General features: G+C 43.1%; 1 protein-coding gene across 3 annotated transcripts in view; it reads right to left on the bottom strand.

Moving 5' to 3' along the window:
• rbfox3a (RNA binding fox-1 homolog 3a) overlaps nucleotides 1-5,816 on the bottom strand; it is a 482,822-nt gene extending 477,006 nt beyond the window's left edge. For all 3 annotated transcript variants that reach the window (XM_068582492.1, XM_068582490.1, XM_068582491.1), the window contains exon 1: nucleotides 5,601-5,816. The gene's annotated coding sequence lies outside the window, so the exon portion shown is untranslated. The remainder of the gene's footprint in view (nucleotides 1-5,600) is intronic.
• Between the last annotated feature and the right edge of the window lie 18,091 nt (nucleotides 5,817-23,907).

The raw sequence follows: 23,907 nt of genomic DNA, 5'->3' as shown, positions 1-23,907 counted from the left end.
ACGACGTGTATTGCAATGTGCGTCTGCAACAGATGCCTCTGTTCCTGTGGTCGTAGAATAAACAGCAGCAGGAGAACACAGACAGACTCTTACTTCACTTTCTACTGTTTCTTTCTTTTACGTTCACTTGGAGTGTATTTCTGCTGGAGCCAGAGCAGCGCTCAGTACCTGTTAGTGCTCGTGCTGCAGACGTAATGATACCAGAAAACACCGTCGAGCATGAACGGCTCTGATGACCTTCTTATCTGAGTGCCTTTTTCTACAAATGAAAAAGTATAAGCGTCACAGCCTCCCACCACTCTTTAGCTTCCACAAAGAAAGCAACAGAAGCAACAGAAGTCATTTAGACGGCAGAATATCAGATGTGCGCTCAGATCAGGAATGCTAATAAAGTGAGTAACACGGCCGACGGGTCTGTCCACAGACGTGATCAAAAGCCAGCAATTCTGCTCATGATTTATTACACTTCAGAGCTTCAGGCATCGCTGGAATTATTCTCTCAGTATTATTTTGTGAAAATAACTTAAAAAGCATATGCTTATACATGTACATACATGTTCAGTCCAACCAAGCTGAATGATAGCAGAAAGATAATTGACTAATGCTTCATTTATAATCAAAGGCCTGAGTTGAGCTGACCGGCCTGAACCGCAGCAACACGAGAGACAATCTGAAACACACAAAACTCAGCGAACGTGTCGTCGACTGACCTCGGATGAACTGAGAACATAAGAATGCAAAGCAGGAGGTGGTAAATGATCTCCTTAACGGCGCCGCAGAGGAGTCTGGGACTTTGCAGACTTTCCTCCTAAAAGGAAAGGATTAGAGCGCGGCGGCCGCCGTGAGTCGCCTCGCTCGGCGTCCATGCAGAGGACGTGGCGGACACACACGCGCCGGCTACCTGCCATCGCGCGCGCCGACAAATTATTCTGGAACAATCTCAGTCGGAGTGAATCAAATGCGGAGCTTTAAAATAAAGCGTACTGTGAGATTCTCCGCTGACCCCTTCGGCGTATCAGAGTGCCCTCCTGCACGGAAAGTGACTTTCAGTAAATCTCTATAATATACGACGGGAACATGACTTGGGAAAATGAGCTGAGCTGTGAAATGTTCAGCTTACAATTTACAGCCATATTTTCCATGCTCCCTTTTCATCGCTGGAACAGCTCGTCCGACTCGGCCCTCCGCCGCTCGGCTCTCCTCCGCTGCAGACGCTCCGACTTTTAGCGTTTGAGGTAATGGCAGCGACAATCTGACATGATGAGGTAGAGTCTGAGCTACATCGCCTCACGTCATCCCCGATCCTGAGAAGCAAACATTTCCCCCGTGTCTTGAAAATCCTCTGCATTTAAAAAACATAATAGATAACATATGAACCCCAAAGCCCCAATGTGACAGGAAAGAGGCAACAAACCGACGACTTTCTGTCGGCCCATATTCATATCTGGTGGAATGAAACCTGACTGATATTCATCACATTATTTGTATATATATATATATATATATATATATATATATATATATATATATATATATACAAATAATGTGATGAATAATGTGATGAATATATATATACAAATAATGTGATGAATATCAGTATATATTCATATATATATGGAATGATTCCTGCTAATCATATGGTTTATGTCTTTTTGCACAACTGATACTGATAGCTGAGCTAAATACACACACACACACACACACACACACACACACACACACACACACACATACAGTGAGAGTAAGGGGTGATGTGTGATTGTTTTACTGGATCTTTAAAATGTTCTTTAAAATGTCATCCTTACTGGATGCTTCGACATCTTCGCCCCGTTACATTTATACTAATAAATATTGAATTTATTGAACTGATGTGTTCAGGCACATTTGACCCCTGTGTTTTATTGCAATCACGTGTCCAGAGTAACAGAATGAGATGCATGTGGACCTTTGTTCTGCATTGTGTCCACATGGATTTAAAGAAAAGGACAGAACACAACATGGATGCAGTCTCTTTTTTGTCTTCTCTTTTTTATTCCATCTCCCAAATAATTTCCCCCCTGAACAAGAGCCCAAGTCCTCCTGAAAGCGCTGGCAGAGCGCTGGCAGAGCTGCTGAGGAGAATATTTCTTGAAAGAGTGTTTGTGTGAACACCTGTTCTCGAATAACTCCGGCCACTCGCTACAAAGCCCTTCTCCGAGAGCGCTAACGGTTCACGGCTCCGTTAAAGCTCTTGTTCACATGCAAATCCCACTCCCGCTCCCTTTTTGAAAGCCTCCGTCAGCCACCGACACACGCATCAACAACAACAACACACACACACACACACACACACACATGTTTTCCCGGGGACTCACCATCAGTGTCTCTCTCTCTCTCTCTCTCTCTCATCTTTCCCTCTATGCATCGCTCATTCTTGTGTAGAGGAGGGATTAGGCCTCAGGACAAAAGACTTATCTGCACTGTCAGTGCAGCACTCCAGACGACAGCAACACACACACACACACACACACACACACACACACACACACACACACACACACACACACACACACACACACACACACACACACACACACACACACACACGCACTACCGTACACTCACTTCTAAAAAGCAACAAAGATGCTCCCTAAAAACAGCTTGTAGGTGCAACAAGCTACAGTGGTGATACAATTCATCCTGGGCGAGGATAACAACTGTGCTTAAAGAGATTAGGCGGCGTGTGAATTACTGTACCAACGCCACCATAAAGGATGCAGAGGAATCTTTAGAAGAGCTCCAAACGTGTGGGTTTGGGATGCATGGAGGAGCTGCGGAGGGGGGAAACTTTCTGAATGGCGTCTGACAGTCCGGAAAGTGTGTGTGATGAATCACAAAAGCAGTTGAAGGGTAAAGTGTAATGTTCTCTAATGAAAATGGATGTTTATGAGGAAAAAGAAAGATGTTAATGGAATATGTCATTCAGAATGAATTGTTATTGTAGAAATTATCGGGTGATGATGATGAAACAGTCGGCATTTAGACTGTGGAGGTTTATTCTCCATTAGTTTTCATTTGTGGGCGGACAGCCTCATCTTTCATTTAGCATCAAACTCTGTTCAGCTTTGTGTTTCCTGCGTTCCTCACGTGATGTGTACGTTGTGGGCAAACATGTCTGCAGAGCACACGTGTTCATGTGTTCACATGTCAACACCCACGGACCCTCGGTGAGCTCCCCACGCGAAAGGCCTCTACACACCCGGGGCGCTTTCTTTTCTTTTCTTGTGTTACAATTAGTCCACATGTTCATATGTTAATATATATTTTTAAAGTGCTGTTTTTTTGTCATGAACGTGAAAATGACGCGACGAAAAAGGCAGCATTATCTCTTTCAGACGTATTTTTTCGGAGCTTTCACCCAACAAATAAAAACATCGTTGTGTGCTGGGCTGTGATCACATTAATGAAACAACAACATGCGAGCGCCAGAGTCAGAATCAAGAGGTAAACTCTTACTCTGCACCTTGACAAAGAAAGATCCTCTCCTTCCGTTCTTACTTTTCACAATAAAAGCACAATACCTATAATATCCACAGCGGTTATTTGCAATGTTGTGTTGTTTATGCCCTCTGCTGTGTAGAGACTTCCAGACCTTACACCTGCACATACGCTGCATTATGAAAAAACACACAGACTCGCGTGGACCTCAGGAGTATACACACACTAATGGCACACACTGCCAGGACTTTGTCTCCCTTTTCACAGAGAAAAGAATGAAGCCAACTTCCTGCCGGCTCTGCCTCCACACAGCAGCAGCAGCAGAGCTTCCTGATGCGCTGCCTGCTGGGAAGCCCTTTGATGTAGACACACCCTGCCCAAGTGTCACCCACTAAATCCTTATTGTGAGAGTAAATCCTGACAAAAGCCACAGATATCCTCGCCGCTCCAGAGCCTGCTGGCCTCCAACATGCATTCCTTGATCCTCCAGGACGACACCCTCTCTCACACACACACACACCCTCACACACACACACACACACACACACGTTTGTGGAACAAACACACTCGTGTCAGTACAGATCCTCATGGAACCAGCGGTGCGTGTGCCTCCTACTTGCTCTGTATTTCAAATATCGTACAGACACTTCTTTGCTGCTGGAAACACATTTGACAGAAATGTTCTTTTTTACATGAGCAGAGATGTCATTCTCACGCAGGAGATATGAACGCGTTCAATACGGTGACAATAGAGACAACATGAATGTGTGAGTGTGGAACACATCTGTAAATGTTATGAATATAATCCCTGGCTGTAGTTATGAACAGAGCTGGAGCAGTAGCTCCAGAGAGCACGGGGTCCCATGTAGGGCGAGCCCTGAGACCCTCTCCCCCTCGCTCGCCCTTCTTTTTCTTGTCCATCTTCGGCTGCACTTTAACAACGGCAAAAATACTCTTTGAAAAGAACAAGAACAAAAAAAAGAGCTTCAACAAATGTCTCCCAGCAGACGTTGGAACATGGCGTCCTAAAACAATTTTCTCAATTCTGCAGCGGCATTTTGACTTTGTGGCGCGTGATGAAGGAAAACAGAGCCGACAAAAGCCACGGAGAAGCCACAGAAAGAAAGTGGCTTTCCAGAAATAATTACTTTGAGTGAGGGGGGGAGAGGCATGGCAGCAGTTATCATAATCCCTCTTTTTAAGAGGTTATCGTAATCCCTCTTTTTAGTTCTCTCTTCCCTCCCCATCCTCCAACCCCCTTTTCTCTGCTGTCCTCAGCATCAACACTGCACTTTACAATACGCCTCTGGTATATTCTCCAGTCCTCCCAGAGAGAAGTGGAAACACTAAAATGAACAAACCGTATCTTACTGTGCAGCAGAGCTCTCGGTGGAGGAGAGCGGGGGGAGTGAAGATACATTTCTACACGAGTGCTGGGAAATACCACTCAAGAGAGCGTGGCGTTGCTTCACTTCAGAATATAGATCATGTGCAAAAACATGAGAATGATTGTGGTTTTTAAGAGGGGGAGTGGAGGAGCATGCAGCCCTCAGGACAAACAGTCAAACCCAGCACACAGTCAGTGATGAAGGTCTACGAAGAGAGACCTCATGCACATGAAGGACTGAAGTTCAATCACAACGCGTTCTGTTCCACACCATGTCGAGCAGCGCCTGTGATAAAAGCCATGAAGTGTAACCACAACCACGTACATCAAAGTTGCAACTAGAAAAACACGAATACACGGATGAAGACATTTGCATTACAGGCGCATCGGTGAGTTTTGGTGCAGGTTTTGCTGAGGCGCCACCAACTCCTCTCATCTGCACCTCCACGGCGGGCGACTCGGTCCCCTACAACACACATTTGCACGCCGACACTTTTGCACATGTAAACGCCCAAGTACACGCAGGAGAATCACACACTTTCACACGCGGCACACGCAGGGGACACATTGTGACTCCGGCCAACAATTTGAAAGTGCATCCTCCCGTGCATTGCCACTGTTCTGCTGCTGGAGGCTGAGCGTCCACCTGCTGTGCAGCACAGCAGCAGTTCAGTGAGTTAGGGAACAGCTCCCTACGACAGTGGAGACAAGCATGTATGTACAGTACAGTACTCACGGTGGTGAGGAGTGTTGCTCTCTGTCAGTCTGCTCAGTCCTGCCTCTGGACGTCTCTTTCTCTCTCTCTCTCTACCTCTCTTTCTTTTTCCTATCTGTCTATCTCTCTGTCTCTCTCTTTCTCCGTTTTCTCTGCGATCGCTGCTCTGGGCGCACACACACTCGCACACACGCCACGGCAAACACACACTCTACTCTGTTGTACCGCTCTGCCGAACGGACTGCTCTGAGCGAGAGATTGAGATGGAGAGAGAGAGAGGGAGAGAGAGAGAGAGAGAGAGAGAGAGAGAGAGAGAGAGAGAGAGAGAGAGAGAGCAAGAGAGAGAGAGAGAGAGCAAGAGAGAGAGAGAGAGAGAGAGAGAGAGAGAGAGAGAGAGAGAGAGAGAGAGAGAAAGACAGAGAGAGGGAGTGAAAGAGAGAGATAGAGGAGGAGCAGGGAGCATTAGAGAGAGGAGATGGATGCTGTGTGTGTGTGTGTGTGTGTGTGTGTGTGTGTGTGTGTGTGTGTGTGTGTGTGTGTGTGTGTGTGTGTGTGTGTGTGTGTGTGTGTGTGTGTGTGTTTGGCGTGGGTTGAGGGGGAGCTGGTGGAAACACACGCGTACACGCTGCACTATACATGCCGTGGTGGAGATGCACTTACATAATGCATTTTTCAACTAATAGACATCAACCATTCAACTTCATTACTGACATTCAGACCAGTTATTCAAAATATATACGGTTAAATATGCAAATGAGGCATTCTCTTTTCAAATATGAGCTAATTGCCGTACATTACCTGATGAAACTCTGAAGATTGGATGAATACAGGTTTGAAATTCTTCTTTCATTTTGTTGACATGTTCGAGTCGCTGCTTTTTACAAAAGGCATTTTGGGGTTTCTCTTTGTATCACTACATAAATCAGAAAATACTGTCAACGGCAATAAAGAAAATCATTTTTTAGGAGTGTTTTTAGCAATAAAATGCTGTATGAATCGGGCTCTGAATGATATATGAACAAACCTTCTCTGGAAAGACCTTCAGAATGTAGAAAGGAATGAAGCCAGAAAGTTTGCTGGATGTTGCTGCTGCTGAAGGGAAGATTTGTGGCTCAGACATTATTTTTGAAAAAATGTCATTCCAAGATATGTATCGTAAAATGACATATATTTTCAAGACAATATGGTTATGAATAGGGTAAAACATTTAACCAACAGATATCATCATGAAACGTACATTTATTTACACTACTTATTTTGTGTTACGTTGTTGCGTGTAATGTTGTGTGTAAATATATTAGTGAGCCATAATCTAATGGTGACATTAGTACACCAAGGTTTTGGATGTTATGGTTGCAAAATAGCCCAAAAATTAATAAAATTAGCCAGAGCATAACCCATTTGTGCATACCAAAATGTATTTCTCCCAATCACATTGCAATGGAACAATGAGACACTGAAACAATGAATTATAATGCATTTTTGGGGGATAGAATTTGCACAAGTGCTACTTTCTTTTCTAGTGGACATTAAAAGCGCCACAGCGAGCTCATGTAGACTTGTCCCCAGGGCTTGGTCCTGAGTTATTTTATCAGTGTCTCTCAGTCAGGCCTCACGATGCCACCGCTGCTCCCCGGCACATTTAATTAAAAGGTGAAATTAGCTATCAGACGAGCGCGAAGCAGCTACACCGGTCCTGTCCTGCTCCGTGGGGAAGAGAGGCGATGATGAGGTGGCTGTTTCACCAACAACTGTCTGGACCAAAGTACGTGTGTGTGTGTGCGTGTGTGCGTGTGTGTGTGTGTGTGTGTGTGTGTGTGTGTGTGTGTGTGTGTGTGTGTGTGTGTGTGTGTGTGTGTGTTGGTGTGCGTGTGTTGGTGTGCGTGTGTTGGTGTGTGTGTGTGTAGGTGTGTGTTCACCGGTGACATTCACAATGTTTGTACATATCACTGACTCTCAGGTCTCTCAATGGACAGCTCGTTGCGGCTCCTCGGTGTCTCCTCGGTGTCTCCTCGGTGGCCCCTCTGTGTCTCCTCGGTGGCCCCTCGGTGGTCCCTCGGTGTCTCCTCGGTGGCCCCTCGGTGTCACCTCGGTGGCCCCTCGGTGTCACCTCGGTGTCTCCTCGGTGGCCCCTCGGTGGTCCCTCGGTGTCTCCTCGGTGTCTCCTCGGTGGCCCTTCGTGTCACCTCGGTGGCCCCTCTGTGTCTCCTCGGTGGCCCCTCTGTGTCTCCTCGGTGGCCCCTCGGTGGCCCCTCGGTGTCTCCTCGGTGTCTCCTCGGTGCCTCCTCGGTGGCCCCTCGGTGGCCCCTCGGTGGCCCCTTACGGGCTTACACTTGTCCGGTGATGTACTCTCAAGCTCATTATTGCGTTACATCACCTCCCGCTTTCTCTCTCTAAGGATCTTAAATGTATATAACCTGATATCATCCTCTCTTGCAGGGGGTTATGGGTAATTGGGAAAAAGGATACACGGAAGCCAAGTATCGATCTTTTATTGAATCAATTATGAGCGTTTTGGTCCTCGAATAATAAAATCAATTGCTTTTTCAGCTCTTTCGTTTTGTTGCAATATGTTGACAACGTTTTCCATTGGAGACAATTTGCGGTGGAAAAAGGGAATAAATTGCAATATTTAATATATTGCAATATCGTGAAAGTGTCGAATCGGGACTGATTCCCACCCCTTCTAGACAGGGTCTACTCTACAATTCAGGTGGGCTGAATTGTAGAGTAGAACAATTCAGCCCACAAAAGGTGGGCTGAGAAACATTTTCCGTGGTTAAAAGTGAGGCATGGTGGATGTGACTCGTTACCAGTGGATCATACTTGTTTGTTTTTCTTGGTTTCAAAACAGGCTGAATGCTAAGCTTATTTCTTTAATATGTTAGGCAAAGCCCTCAGTGTTAGAGCTGAGTCATCTTTGGGCTAAACATGAAATTATCCCCGAAAGAAAGTTGTTTCGAGGGAAACAAAAAAAAACGTCAATCCCTGAACACAAAATTATATGTTGATACTATTACTATTGTTTTACCAGCCAGTGGATTAGCCTAGGTCTGCTTCCTAACACATCTTGCCTAAATGATGTGATGTGTTTTCTCTCGTTAAAAAATTGTCTTTTACCAATTTCAAAAACATAAATTGCCTATTACCACATCTCATTCTTAATGCACCCGCTCTTTAAATCAAAAACGTTCTTATTGTACTTTCCATTTATTTTCTGTGTCTTATTTTTCTTTGTTTGTGTTGTTTGGTAGGGGTTAGTAGACGGTGTTGTTTTAACTCTTTAACCCATCAAAAAGCATGAAAAACATGTCGGCTACAATATTTCTTGCTCACCTCAAAGTCCTGGAGGCAAACAACTCGTGGAGAGATGTCAGATTGCAGCCAATCACCCTCTTAGCGAATGATACGCTGTCCTTGTCTTTGGCAGTGGCTGCAGCATACAGGACGCTGATAGAGGAGCAGAGATTAGACTCAATAATGGCAGTGTCAAAGTGCACCGTCCTGGTCTTTGGCAGGTTGACCTTATTCAGCTTCCTTAGGAAGAACATCCTCTGCTGAGCCTTCGTGGTGATGATGCTGACGTTAGACTTGTTCGTTAGAGCTGCGCCTCGCCTGGAATCCAGACGAGAGCAGGCAGTCGCTGCAAGAGGCATTGACAAAAAACTGCGATCAAGTCAGACAGAAAAAAATGACTTCCTGTTAGTTCCGATCTTTAGACTTCTTGCAGTTTAGAGATCATGTTTGGATTTATTTATATGTGATTATAAATATATATTTATGGAGAAAGGTGTGTGTAGCTGCATCCTTTGTTGTTTTTATGTCTGCCTGTAAAATACATTACTACTGGTTTAGATGTGTGTTGTATGAATACAATTTTGTATTATAAACCACACAAAATATGCTTTTATAATAAACCTGAAACCAATGGTCAACAATCGAGCGTTACGTAGTACAACTACACATAAAATAAGGATTTTCTTCAACACGTGGTCTTTGCTGTCAGATCGAAGAGCCAATCAGCTCTCTGATGTGGCGACAGCCAGGCGTCTCCCATCATGCACTGGGCCAGGCAGTCGATGGAGAGCTGCTGCAGCGCTTTGCTCTAAAATCGACGGCTGCCTGGTTCTCGTGAGAGTATAGTTGACCACGTGTGCATGACGTCAGAGCAAGTCGGACACAAATCTAACCGGCATGCATTGCACGTCGATCGCCGCCGATCGATTCTGCACAGAACTGGCTCATCTCGAACGAACCTAATGTCAACAGTGTGTTTCTCCTTTATGGGAACTGCAGAGATTGGTGCATAAAGAGTCAACAAGTTAGTGCTCATGCATGTTTAGCAATAAGACCAAAATCCATGCTGTTAATTTTAGTATCTTCTGATTAAATTAGCTTGTTCTGAAATTGTTGTGTAGGCTGACCTAATGTAACAAAACAGTGCTTAATGACAGTTTATGAACAAAGAAGGAGGCTTGATTTTTAGTTTCAAAAGTTAAAATGTAACAGGGAGACTCTCCTGTTTCAGCTTACAGACCGTGGTCGGAAAGGCAAAACCAGAAGGAGTGGATCTGCTCTGCCTTTGTTAAGGTTGAAAGAATGTGCCGTCCTGGTTGGACTGCAGAGCCTCCTCGCTGATGTACAACATAAGTTTGTCTGTTTTGCATAACCTAATTGTTCGATGGCTTTATTCACTGTGCAAATACTCAGAAACATCAAACTTGCTCCAGAAAACAACAATTCATTGCACAAAGAAAAAAAGACCCCAGGATATTGTCTCCATTACCAATAAAAAGTGAGTAGTGTATGCTGAGAGTAAGGTACACGTTCCTCTCACTCATCTGTTCCACATTTATCTGAGCCACGAGGGATGTTTGAGAAACGCTTGTTCACTCGTGTTCAGTCTTTCTGCTCATGCAGGTTTTTTGGGAGGACTTAAAAGGAAGGAGTGCGCTTCCCCTTTAAATATCTTTGTGGGGGAATGTTCCTGCTGTAATGTTGGTTGATTCTAAATTGTGAAATGTTTACTTGTTAATTCTACTTTACAAACAATAATAATGTTTTGATTATGTCTCTTGAGAGGGCATGTTTTAATAATATTTATGTCAAGGTGCATTTTGGCGTTGGCTCCCAATGAGTGGAGCTTGATCAACTGGGTTAAAGTGGCTCCCTGATTGGCCACAGACAACAGGTGACCAGGTGTAAAAGGCCCTGATTGGTCCGTGTTTTTCACTCTCCAGGAAAATGGCGTAGGGCCAGTGGTTTGTGTTACACAACACACATTTTGACCCTACCATCCGAATGTTCCTGCAGAAATCGAGACTCATCCAACCAAGCAGCAGTCTTCTATTGTCCTATTCTGGTCAGCCTTTCACAATCGTAGCCTCCGTGTCCTGTTGTTAGCTGACAGGAGTGTTGTGCTCCTGTAGCCCAGCTGCTTCCAGATTCAACGTGTTGTGCGTTCAGAGATGCTCCCCTGCACACTTCGGTTGTGGGTTTTTGTTCGTTTCCTTTCAATCAGCTCAAACCAGTCCGTCCATTGTCCTCTGACCTCAGGTTGTTTTTTCCAGATAAACTAAAATAAAAAACTGATGAAGAAGAATAAATTCACTGGTACATTGTTCATTAACATTTTTAGTGCCTTTTAATTAAAAACAGTTTTTATGGTCACTGTTGTGATCAACTGGGGACCATGGTGGTATCGCTGGGATAACTGCAGCTGTAGTGTCATCAAAATGTATGATATTTTACAAAACCACATCTCCACAGCTCTTACATCCACCAAACTTTCCACTTTCATTCCTCTTGATATTCTGAAGGTTTCTACTGAAGGGTTTGTTCATATATCATTCATAGCTGGTTTATACAACATTTTATTCCTAAAAACATGGATACATTTTTATTTGGCTGTTGACCATATTTTGTATATGTTATGATTTATAGAGTGGTACATAGAGATATAAAAAAATCCCCTCTGTAAAAATGTTTGACAGGCAAATAATCGCTTAAGATGGGCCTCTTTTGCATATGTAAACATAACAATGCTAGGGGAGTTTCATGTAGATAATTCATTTTCTTTTACAACTGTAAGAAATGTGTTATGTTCGGACACGGTGCATTTGTTGGAGACTATTTTTAGCAGTGTATTCATCGTACTGCTTGAACGTGAAACTGACTAAATACACTACAGTGGCCGTGTTCTTGCTAGACCCAGTGCAACTTAGACGGCCTCTTAAATACCCAAAATGCAATGCGTTGTGATGTCCATTTCTATGTGCAATGCAATAATGGCCTGACAACAAAACGGGCATGAGGCGTCAATATCAGACGGCTTTGTGCACACATAGGGAGTGTAATTCCTTCTGTAGAGGAAGTCCCAGAGGGTCGCCCATCACAGCCAGTTAGCACCTCAGCTCCACACAGGCTGAGGTGAGACGCGCTGCAGCCCACCTAAGTGCTCCCTCTACAGGCTACCAATCTCACCTCACACCCTCTCCCCCTGGAGGCTCAGGGCTGCCAGGCAAGCAGAGGCATTTTATTTATAGAGCACTATTCAGACTTTAAGGCAATTCAAAGTGTATAAAAAATGAGACTTTAATGAAACGATATAATTGCTTTAAAAAGACTATAAAAACAAATATAAAAAGGGAGAACAAGCAAATAAGTAATGCAACTTTAATTGTACAGCACATTTCATTCACCGGGGTAATTACTTTTTACAGGCCAGTTTGACTATTTGTAAAAATGTCAAAGTACCATGTGTATCTCATTTACACAACAGATACACATTTAAAATAAACTAGTATAGTTTGAATTAAGTAAAACAAAAAAAAACAGCCCCACATTTAGATGATGATTTAGATTAATTTCAAACAAGTTTTTGATTGTGGGAACCGACTAACAACCGTACCGGCATCAAGAAAGTGACTCCCACCCTGGACCTGGACCCCATCTTTAGCACCAAGCAGGGTGACATGAAGAGGGTGAGGTCTCAATTCTTAAGGAGCTTCCGAGACGCCACTAATAGCGGCGCCTCACATGAGGAACAGCAATGCTACCCGATGATATCGTTCTCTCTGCTTCTCTCTCGTTCTCTTTACCTCTCAGCCAGCCCCCACAATAAAGGGTCATGGGATTTTGTGGGTGGCGTCTGTAAATAGATAATCATCTCCCTTGGCAAAATAGGCATACAGACACACACACACACACTGACACATATGCACATCCTCACATGCACGGGGCAGGATTGTGTGTGTGCCCACACACACACACACACACACACACACACACACACTCTTCAGACAGGTTTTCTCTCTCCTGGATTAGTAAATAGGCAAATAACGGAGTGATAAATAGGCAAGGGGGTTTGCAATGCAACTGGCGGCAACAACACTTCAGACACACACAACTAAATAATGAAGCCCTATTTATTATTACTGCACATGGAACAAGCTGAGAGCTGTTTGAAGTGCGCTGGCTTCCCCTTCATCTCCTCTCTCCATGTCTGCCTCTGTCTCCCTTTTAATTCCGTCCTCTTTCATTCCTTCCGTCTCTATCTCTTAGTCATGCTCCGTCTTCTCCCCTGTTCTCCCTCCCTCCTTTTGGTTTCCCAGTCTTTTGGATGAGCTTACCCTTGTAAAGAACAGCCTGTTTTATTTATTTTTATTAGTATTTTATTTTTAATGAAGTGCACATGCTTATAAACTGCCAAAGCACATGTGTGTCCTGAGATAAGACGACTTCCTTCAGCCACGGAGGGAAAGGAGGTCAGCGCAAGTAACTCATCAGAGGAGGAAGTGAATCAGAATCATGAATCAGCACCAAATTGTATTTATTTGAAAAGAACACACATAAGGTTATGTGAATGGCCTGGTTGAGCTAAAAATGACGACACACACAGGATTCAGGTCACAAACGAGGCAGATCAGAGCGTGAATACTGTCTTTATTTATTTTGAAATAACTTTAATAGACCTTTTTTCGCAGTGGATATTCGGACTTGTCACAATAAGGAAAGCATTAAGTAAAGAATAAATTATTGATGATAGAATTCCAGTTAGCGTCTCTGATTCATCTGCTGGCTCATTGAAACAGCGACTGCTGTTTGTAAATTCACATTTCAGTTCTCATTGTTTGTAAATAAGTTGGCGAGAGAATAGGAGTCCATTTAGCGGTGACTTTATTTGTCTTTTCAATAGTGACAGTAGATGCAAACATCATTCCAGAGGGAGCGTTTGTGTGCTGAACATGCCTCGTCTGAGCGGAGCTCCATCTCACACCAGCAATGCAAAACGATGCACATTGTATTGTTCCTTTAGTATGCAAGCAAGCGTTTACATGATGTTACAAATAGATGGATGAGGAGACACAGGAGAAAACTTGAGGAGGGATGAGGATGAGGAGGAAAAGACAGAATGGAGGTAGAGAACTGATCACCAGCAGAGAAAAAGACCCACGTGTGTTCATCACTGTTTGGCATTTTCGCTGTGTAAATAGTTTGCATTTATACTGGGTGGGATTAGTGAGCATCCATTATCACCATGACGTAGACACAATTTGGTGATGCACTGAAGAGTTTTCCTAAGAGGAAAATAATGATCTCATCTGAGACGTGCAGAGTTGCAAATATGAAAACAGTGAGACACCGACAGAGCATAAACATAACAAGAAAATACCTGCTAATCTGTTGATGCATTGTGGAGCTCCTTTGTGGATTACAGAGGGAAAACATATTTTGAAGTGGAAGGAAACTTATGAAGTTAGATGGTACCTGATGGTGAACAGACAGGCGAGGTGAAAGCTCTGAGAAGAACTACTCTAAACTCACGGTGGCAGGAAACTAACAGCATTCAATTGTCCAATCAACATTTATTTCATAAATTGATGCAGAAAAATGTGTCACTGTGTCAAAAGTGTAATAATAATAAATTGCTCCTGGGGCAACTTTAGAAATACTACGGTGGTCAAAAAGAGGTGAAGAGGGCTTCCTGCAGTCGAGCCGATTGGACTTTGATGAGTGCCAAAAGGACAAATGAGAAAAAACATTATTTTAGCAATCAACTCTCACGTTTTATAAACCAAAGAAAAATATATTTTATTACACATATATTGCCAAATAAGTCATAATATGTGAAAGATTAATCGCATTATGCGGCAAATACAATCATGAAGTAAAAACTAGTGTAATGCAGCTTTTATTTTAAAGTAATGTTATCAGAACAATATAACAGCACTCTGGAGCAACAACAAGTTAACATACATACATATATAGATTATACATCTGTTTTCTTGAACAGGTACTGTTCAGTAGTAAGGGTCCCTGTGAGGGACAAGCCACTCCTTCTTTGGTCCATGTTCAGTAGTAAGGGTCCCTGTGAGGGACAAACCACTCCTTCTTTGGTCCATGTCCAGTAGTAAGGGTCCCTGTGAGGGACAAACCACTCCTTCTTTGGTCCATGTTCAGTAGTAAGGGTCCCTGTGAGGGACAAACCACTCCTTCTTTGGTCCATGTTCAGTAGTAAGGGTCCCTGTGAGGGACAAACCACTCCTTCTTTGGTCCATGTTCAGTCTGTTTCTTACCTTAAAGATGTTAAAGACCAGCAGTTGATTCACTTTATACAAAAGCAATAAGTGCTTTTCATGTTTTCAGTTCACTTTTTCTTCCTCAGTGATGAAGTCCAGTCTGTGTTGTCTTGAACAAGTGCACTGAACATTTTGTGATGTGAGGAAAGTTCTCCTCTTTGAGAGAAGAGTAAAGATCCAGAAGTGATGCTCTGCATAGTGGATGAGACCTCGGGGTCAGGAGCTCTGCACATGTGCAATTAACTTTCAATCTGGACGCGGTGGCTGCCGGTAGCTTTTACTGCTGCGACGCTGCTCTTTGCAGCAGCGCTGCTTGTTGAGAACAGAAGCTACAGAACAATATCTTCTTTAACGGTCGTCGAGGCTGCGGAAGTGCGCGCCTTCAAAGTAAAAGCAGTGTCGCTGTAATGCGTTCATGGGGCTTATCTTCTTTATTTATGTTTCATGTTTGATTGACCTCACGCGGGCCGGACTGGGAGAGCCGTGAGACACCAGGTCTGAACGACGCCGTCTAGAGGGATTTAAAGCGATAAGCCCCTCCCACTGCAAAAAAAAAAGCAAAACAAAAACATGCAGTTAACTCATGATCAAATAGTTGACGCTGTTAAAGGATTGCCAGATTAACACAAAATGTACGCGTTAATTTGCCCAGCCCTAATATATATATATATATATATATATATATATATATATATATATATATATATATATATATATATATATATATATATATATATATATTAAACATAGTTGCAATGGGTTTCTGCTCCAGATGTTTCTATGTTGATATAAAACGTGCTGCATTTTCACTGAAGGCCTTCATACTCTCACTGTAATTCACCTCATAGTCGCCGACATTGCAACACAATGTCCATTCCTCATATATGAGCTTTCATAAAATTGTTATGAGGCTGCACGTCATTGTGGATTAAAGCAACGGCCGGACGGCCTGCTGGCTGTGTGCTGGTTCAGAGGCTTCGAAGCGAACCGCGGGTCGAAAAGAGCGTTTTCTTATTATTATGCAGATTAGATGTAAATATAAGCATGCTCTCCCCTCAAACCCCTCCATGTACATGCCAAAACACTGACAGACAGTCGTAACCACCATCAGCATGAAATGGAACAAAAGTCAATGAAAATACTTGATTCAATGCCAATGTTTTCCTTTTCGGTTCAGGTCTCGTTTTCAATGCCACATTTTATTTTTGAATGCCAAAGTTAGCTGTCGCTGTTGGGATATTATCCAAGAATTACAGGTGTGGGGGTTTTAGATGCTTCCTGCAGGATGGCAGTCAAAGCTTTTCATGAGAATCCTTTCGACGTACAGAAGTTTTATTGACTTGGTCATTTAAAAAACTATCAAGTATCAATTTTTTGTGACGCAAGGTTGATAAAAATTTTAATCAAATGTAGTAAACATACAACTTTTAATGCAAACATTTGCATATTACGCCTCGGTGGTTCGGCCATGTGGGAGTTTTACGCTAATCTATGGTGACGTGAGATTGATGCAAATGTCGTTCATATAGGAGCTGGCCATGCATCATATCATATCGAGAGTTTTTGTACGATCATATTTCATACGTTCTATGTACATTATATTTACATGGAAAACTATGGCTGAATGAGTTAATGGGGACATGTATTATGGGAGTTATTATGCAAGTATCTGGCGCTGTGCAGTTAATATGGAAATTCTGATGACAGGTCTTTTCTAAATCTCTGGTGACATGGGGGGTTGTATGAAGGTTTGGTGACCAAAGAGTTATTGCTGTTATGTATGGTACCTGAACATTTACTTATTTATTCAGTTCTTTAATATTTCATGATTGCTATGGGACAAAGTTGCATCCGGTTTAGTGAAACAAGAGTTTGTCTTTCGTTTTCCCAGGTTATTTACCTACTGAGAATCAGAAAGGATTTTAAAAATAGGATAAATACATAAGAAATTTGGCTTGGTGATTGGTGAATAACAATAAACACCAACATCATTTCAAAATAGAAACTTGGAAAATGTACAATAAAATAAGGGAAACAAACAAACGCATGATTTGAAACAAGTATTTTATTAAGGTGCCATGTGTAATAGAGAAGAGTTGTGCAAGGTGTGTAACAGTGGATGTCAGATGTAAGAGTCCAACTGGTCTTTGTTGATGAACCCGACTGCAGCTGGAAAGAACTGGTCTTGTGGCATGAGATCTTGGTCCTGATGGGCCTTAGTCTCCTGCTACACTGGCTACAATCTTCCATATCCATTTCAGGTTCATGGAGAAGAAGAAGTCATGGAGTGACGGCAGATTGCAGCCAATCACCTCTCAGCAGAGCGGATGAGGCGCTGCAGTCTGCCCTTGTCCTTGACAGTGGCTGCAGCGTACCAGATGCTGACGGAGGAGCAGAGGATGGACTCAATGATCTTTGACAAGTTGAACTCCTCTGCTGAGCCTTCTTGGTGATGGAGCTGAAGTTAAGCTCCCTTTTGCAGTCCTGGGTCCTGGTGGAGCCCAGGAAACGGGAGAGTGGACCTGACAGGTCATCCCAGGAGGCTGTGGTTGTAGAGCAGGGCCTCCACTAATCACAAGACCGGTGTCGACCTGTTCCGGGGCAAGATACTGAACCCCACATGTGCGTCTGAATGTTTGACACTCCTGATGAGCAAGTGGCACCTTGTGCAGCCGCCACTACATGTGATTAGTGTTGTGAAGCACTTTAAGTCGTCGCTAACGTCGCCATATAAATGCTGCAGAGGTGTGGAAATGTTTACATCCGAGGAAGCGCACGATTCTGCGTCGATGCACAGACGAAGCAGAGTGCTGAGTTTGTGTTCACTTGAGCTCAATGCGGTTTTCAGTAACTTTTAAGCTGGTACTCCCCAGACCCCCCCCCCCCCCCGACCCCCTCCCTCATCCCACAGATAATGGTATTGAAAAAAATGCCGATTTATAATAATAATAATATAGACTGTTGTAATCTAATTTTATTTAAACACTTTCTAAATAAAAAGGGAGTTCTGATTTATCTGACTACTTGTATTAATTGATGGAAAAGAAGCCATGTGCAGTAATATAGAAATGTGTGGGTTGTGATACATTAATATGCATGGACTGTCATTGACAGGGGACTTATTAAACAGAACAAAATAATTGTTATCACTTTCTGCTGGACAAAGGACTTTTGCAAAGACCCACCAGACAAATGTAAAGTTACCATGAGGCACACCACTGTGTCAACAGTGAAAATCAGACATGTAAACATTATACCATAGTACTTTAGTGTCAGGATGACAATCAAGATTTCTGTCTGACTCTTTGAAGCGTTCGCAGACCCGCGGAGAGACGGAGGGTGCTGAATGCAGAAGAAAGGCAGGAGGGGGAAAAGTTGGAAAGAAGACAATGAAAAAACTGAAAAGTGTGAAGAAAGCCACGCTTGGCCCCGGCTTCCTGCCACCGTGTCTGAGAGCTGTGAGCCGAGCAGGAATGTGATGATGGCGAGGAAAAGCCAAAATAATGATTTCTCAGTGTCACACAGACTAGCCCTCAAAGTTAGCCCGGCTGCCACAGTCAATCTGCTTCCTCTGCCATCCTCTTCACGCTAGGCTCGGCCGAGCGGCGCCGCGCGGCGGGCCGGGCCTCCACTTCATACAATAAAACAATCAGCGCTCATGTTGCTGTCACAGCAGAGCTGCCGCTGCACACAACAGCACCGCGCTGGAGACAGAACAGGAGACGGGCAGACGTCCACTCCGACCAATGTGCTTGTGTGGTGTGTGACGGCGTTCTGTTGCTGTCTGTGTGAGAACTTTGGCTTCTACAAGCTGCAAGTTAGTTTCCTGTAGTTTTGTGCAGTCCTCACTTTTAGTTTAGGATTCAGATTTCAGTTTAAGCAAAATATATACGGAGACCCGGAGAGCTCTGTGCACTGTGGGTAGAAAAAACAAACACCAGTTATGTTTTCTTCGTGTGCAGATTGTTTATTTTGTTCAGTTTTCTCCATTTGTTAGCTCTTTCTTTATGATGCGCATTCGTTTTGAGGATTAGCACTAGCATTAGCATTGTCTAAAACAATGTGAGTTTAGATTATGGTCCAAAGAACAAGCAGATACTAAAGATGCTGAGGATCTGGCTCCATTTGTGAATCCAAAAATGTCCTGAAAGAATTTCTCCACAATTTGAGATGAGAGTGTGAACTACAGTGCCAGCTTGAATAAGCCAAGCCATCCACGAGTGTCCATCAGTATTATATTTTAGTTTAGTGCTTTTTACATTTCTCTTTGAAATATATAACTTTTTTAGAGGTCATGCACTCTCAATGGTTATAATTATAATTGGTAAATTTGGACTATGATAGTCGAAATGTCCATGATGTTTAAAATGTCCATCCAGTACCCCGCAGCCAGTAGCTGGAGAGGATTCTGCTGTGTTAATGAGTTTCTGTGTCTCTGAAGCATCATCACATGTGAAACTCTACGACTGTCTCTGTCTGTCAACCTTTGACATGAAGCGTTCTCAGTTCTCCTCGTCGTGGTCGATGTGTGCGTCCAACAAACATGTCGGGTGCATTTCTTCACTAAAACATTTGCAAAGCCGAGTTTGTAAATATTTTGTATTCAACATTGTTTACATGTGTGTAGAGATAGAAAAAGAAAAGAAAATTGTGTAAAGTGGAGCAGCTGTTAGGAATATAGTGGTAGAAGATGGAAAAGTGTTTTAATATTTGTATATTAGAACGAGTGAACAACTTTTAATTCCTTTATAGTTTCTGTGGATGTGTGTGTGTGTGTGTGTGTGTGTGTGTGTGTGTGTGTGTGTGTGTGTGTGTGTGTGTGTGTGTGCGCGTCTGGGTGTGGGTGTGTGTGTGCGTGTGTGTGTGTGTGTGTGTGTGTGCACGCGTGCATGTGCGTGTGTGTGTACATGCATGAACCAATGTGTTGAACTTTGGAATTCATCTTGTATTTGCATAATGCCTTAAGGTCTGCCGTAGACTTTAATTACTGTGATCTGTCGCGCCGCTCTCTCTCTCTGTCATTCTCTCTCTGTCATTCTCTCTCTTCTCTCGCTCTCCGTCTGCCTTCCTCTCAGCTTAAGCACTTGTCCTCCTTAGCTAAAGGTCAATGTTAATCACTGGCTGCAATAAAGGGGATATTTTTCTTATGAGGGACCTGTTGTACTATGTTTCCAATTAGCTCCGGTTTAAAAATACAGCTTCTTGGCATGGCCGGGGGATGCGCACACACACACACACACACGCACACACACACACTGCTCTATTTGTGTGTCACTTCAAAACCTCTTCTCTCTCCCTCTCTCACCAAACTTCCATTTACTCCCAGCAGAGGCAGCGGATAAAAATACCTCATTTTGAAGGAGCAGCCCCAGCGCTGGTGGCTACTCACACTGAAACTCATTTGTTCAACTGGAAACAAGACAGTCGAGGCTGGTATTCAATCACAGCCACTAAAAACAAGTCAAAAGGCCATCCGTCATCCTCTACAAGTATGGATTAACTGCGCCCAGAAGAAAATATCTCCACCGTGAGGTCATTTATAGTATATTGTCTTCCGCTGAGCTGAAGCCCCTGCTCTGTTCTCTATCTTGCACCGAGCCCATCACATATCACTAGTGGAACAAAGTCTGAGGTCAGGTCCATGAATACAACGGAGTGCGCTGATACCTCGGGGTTTTATGAAAACACCGGCTCTACAATCCTTCACTTGTCAACTTGATGCGGGAGTTTTAATTCAATTTGCTTTTAATAGCTTTGCCAACTCTCTTTTTGAAGTTCCCAAAGTTACAGTTGAGCAGATCTCTTCGTGTTTCCCCCCCGAGCGCCGCCACATTAAGGCCTGAGGTGTGAGACAGGGTCCCAAACCCCTCCACCAGTCATTTTAATTAACAACCCCATTTTAATTAAACATTGATTATCTGCTAATTAGCCCCTGATAGCTCCCAGATGTGAGTGGGAAATGGATACTGGGAGTGACAGGCAAGTGGATGGAGGGGGGGCCCGATGAAAGATCTGTGGCACGACCAAATTGTGTTGCGGATCCCTCTAGGGCTGAATGTTTTGTGATTATTTTTTCGATTATAAATGATGCCTTCGCTTCGCATTCTTCCTAATTGACGTCGCTTTGATAGCTCCTGGATGACGGACGCGTGGAAAATTGAGTGCAAGTGCGCGTTCTCATCAAATTTGGGCAATCTTCTGCCACGGCAAAGCAATAAATATATATTTTAAAAGTAGGACAGTTGCTGGCTGGTAAATGAAAGTCAGCGTTGATAATAAGAGAGCTGGCTTTCCCAGGAAGGGGGGGATCGGCTCTATGTGAGGCTTCTGTCAGAGAACTTACCATTAGATCTTCCTCAAGTCGACACCCACTCCCAGTATGACTCTCATATCGGCTGAGTAACTGCCTCGGCATTTGTGCGAATATATGAGCGCTCACTCTCCACCCATCAAACGATCATTACTTGTTCCCAGTCTGTCCTGAAGTCAGCTTCTCTTAATAAGAAACAAGATACACAAAGCACACACCAACCTGATTACAGAGCGAGTCCCTGTAGCGTGGGCTGCACTTTGTGGCACTAAACTGCAACGGGGGAAAAAAAGGAAATAATCATCACTGTGTTGGTTCCATTCATTCCGTGTGCACGGATAAGCACACAATACCTGTACCAACAGTTAACAACATGCTAAAAGCCGTGGCGATTGCCAGCCGAGTGTTACAGGATTATCCAGCGCCCATGCAATGGCAGCACGTCAAATTAAGGCAGTAAATAAATGCACCAGCAACACAAAGGCCTGAACATGAATAATAAATACTGTCATCTGGCTTTCAATTAGTTCTGTGTGCTTTGAATCAACCGTGTGTGTGTGTGTGTGTGTGTGTGTGTGTGTGTGTGTGTGTGTGTGTGTGTGTGTGTGTGTGTGTGTGTGTGTGTGTGTGTGAGGCTCTTATCACTATGGCCTGGAGCCACTAAGAGAAGACCACCCTTTGGATATCAATGACGTGGAAATGAAAGAATGAATTTAATTGGTTTCTAAATAATTATATTATCATATTATAATTGTTTTTTACGGTTATTCTTGCAGGTAAACGTGTAAAGGTCTACCTGTGTGTAGAGTGAGAAGGGGTAAGAGGGTTTTACGGTGGACTCTCGTTCATGAAAGATACACGTTCAAACTACTTTATATATACTTTAGAAAAACCTAGATATAAACTGCATTAGTCTACCATGACTTTTAATTTGGAACTTTCTTTTATTCACAGGGATGTAGACAGACAGAGATGAGACACACAATGCTTTTGAACAAATGTCTCAGTCGGACCAGTAGTACTCAAACTGTTTTGGTCATGCCTCACTTTGGAGGAAGAATAATGTTCAAGCCCACCGCCCCAACATAATTATAGCAAAATGGTCCATGCTGAATTTTTACTGAAATAACTTTTTGTGACTCCTCCATCTGTGCTTTTTCAAAAAGTAGAATAAAGAAAATTTTAATCACTTTCAAGTAAACCAGATCACTCCATCATACAAAAATTAGTAAAATATGCAATCATGTTGTCCAAACAATGCAAATAAAGTTATGTAACTAATAATTGGCAGACAAAGTTTCTTTTTGCACCTCAAATTAATCTGTTTTGCGCTGAATATCGTTTCAAGATAGTAACAATAACGTCCAATCTGTGAGAAACTAAACAGGGCGAGTGCAGATGTGTGAGCATCAGGTTGTATCAGTATCAGTGGCTGAGTTCTGACTCAACACAGAGCCCATGCTCCATGTTGAGCTGTTTTAAGGAAACAGAGGTTGATGTGTGAATGTGTGTGTATATATGTGTGTGTGTGTGTGTGTGTGTGTGTGTGTGTGTGTGTGTGTGTGTGTGTGTGTGTGTGTGTGTGTGTGTGTGTGTGTGTGTGTGTGTGTGTGTGTGTGTGTGTGTGCATGTGTGTGGTATTGACAGAGATCTTAACATGTTGCATCATAAGCTTCTAGTTTATACCGGAAGCGAAACATCTGTATCGTCATGAAGAAGGAAAACAAGGAAAGTTATTTGAAGCGGTGACCCCGACTACTAACAACTGACCTGCAGTCACGTTGTGAGAGTGTTTTCTCCATTTTACGATACTAGTTCAAAACTACTTCGTGTCAATTCAGCTGGAGATATGAAACAATATCGCCGTGTTTATGGCTGTAACTCCCGTCTCCTTTGGAGCACAGATGTCAACATGTACTCCAAATGGAGGCTGAAGTCTAACCTTTCCAATGAATTCTCACTTGAGCCAATAGGAGCTTCATGTCCTGACTGACAAGCTACTTCATTTTTATTCTCAAAATGGAAAAACGTCTAAATATTTTATTAGAAAAACATGTGCAAAATATAAATTGTCTGCATTTTCTGGATATTCTTTTAGATTAGTCTGGATTAGGCTTCAGGATATGGTTCCATTGTGTTTTTTAGTTTCTAAGTCCCAGTCATGGTCATCTGCAGGCATATATTTGCCAATAAATGTTTAGGCGAAAATATAAAATCTTATATTTATTATTTTCAAACTTATATAACTCAGTGTCAGCAGCACTTAAAGTGATTAAGACTATTGAGGGGGAAAAACTTCAGAGTTTTTGCTTTCAAATGATACCAAGCCCATGAATTTACTCCAAATGGTTCAAGTACAGCTTGCAATTTACTTTGGATTTTATTTAGTCGTTTTTCTTTCTGCAAATGTTCATCGAACGGTAAGGGGTTAAATAAA

Source organism: Clinocottus analis, unplaced genomic scaffold (genome assembly GCF_023055335.1).
Source record: "Clinocottus analis isolate CAN_PGR_092001 unplaced genomic scaffold, fCliAna1.0.p SCAF_19, whole genome shotgun sequence".
Classification (NCBI taxonomy): Eukaryota; Metazoa; Chordata; class Actinopteri; order Perciformes; family Cottidae; genus Clinocottus; species Clinocottus analis.
The sequence above is the reverse complement of the archived record's forward strand: the minus strand, read 5'-3'. Positions and strand labels throughout refer to the sequence as shown.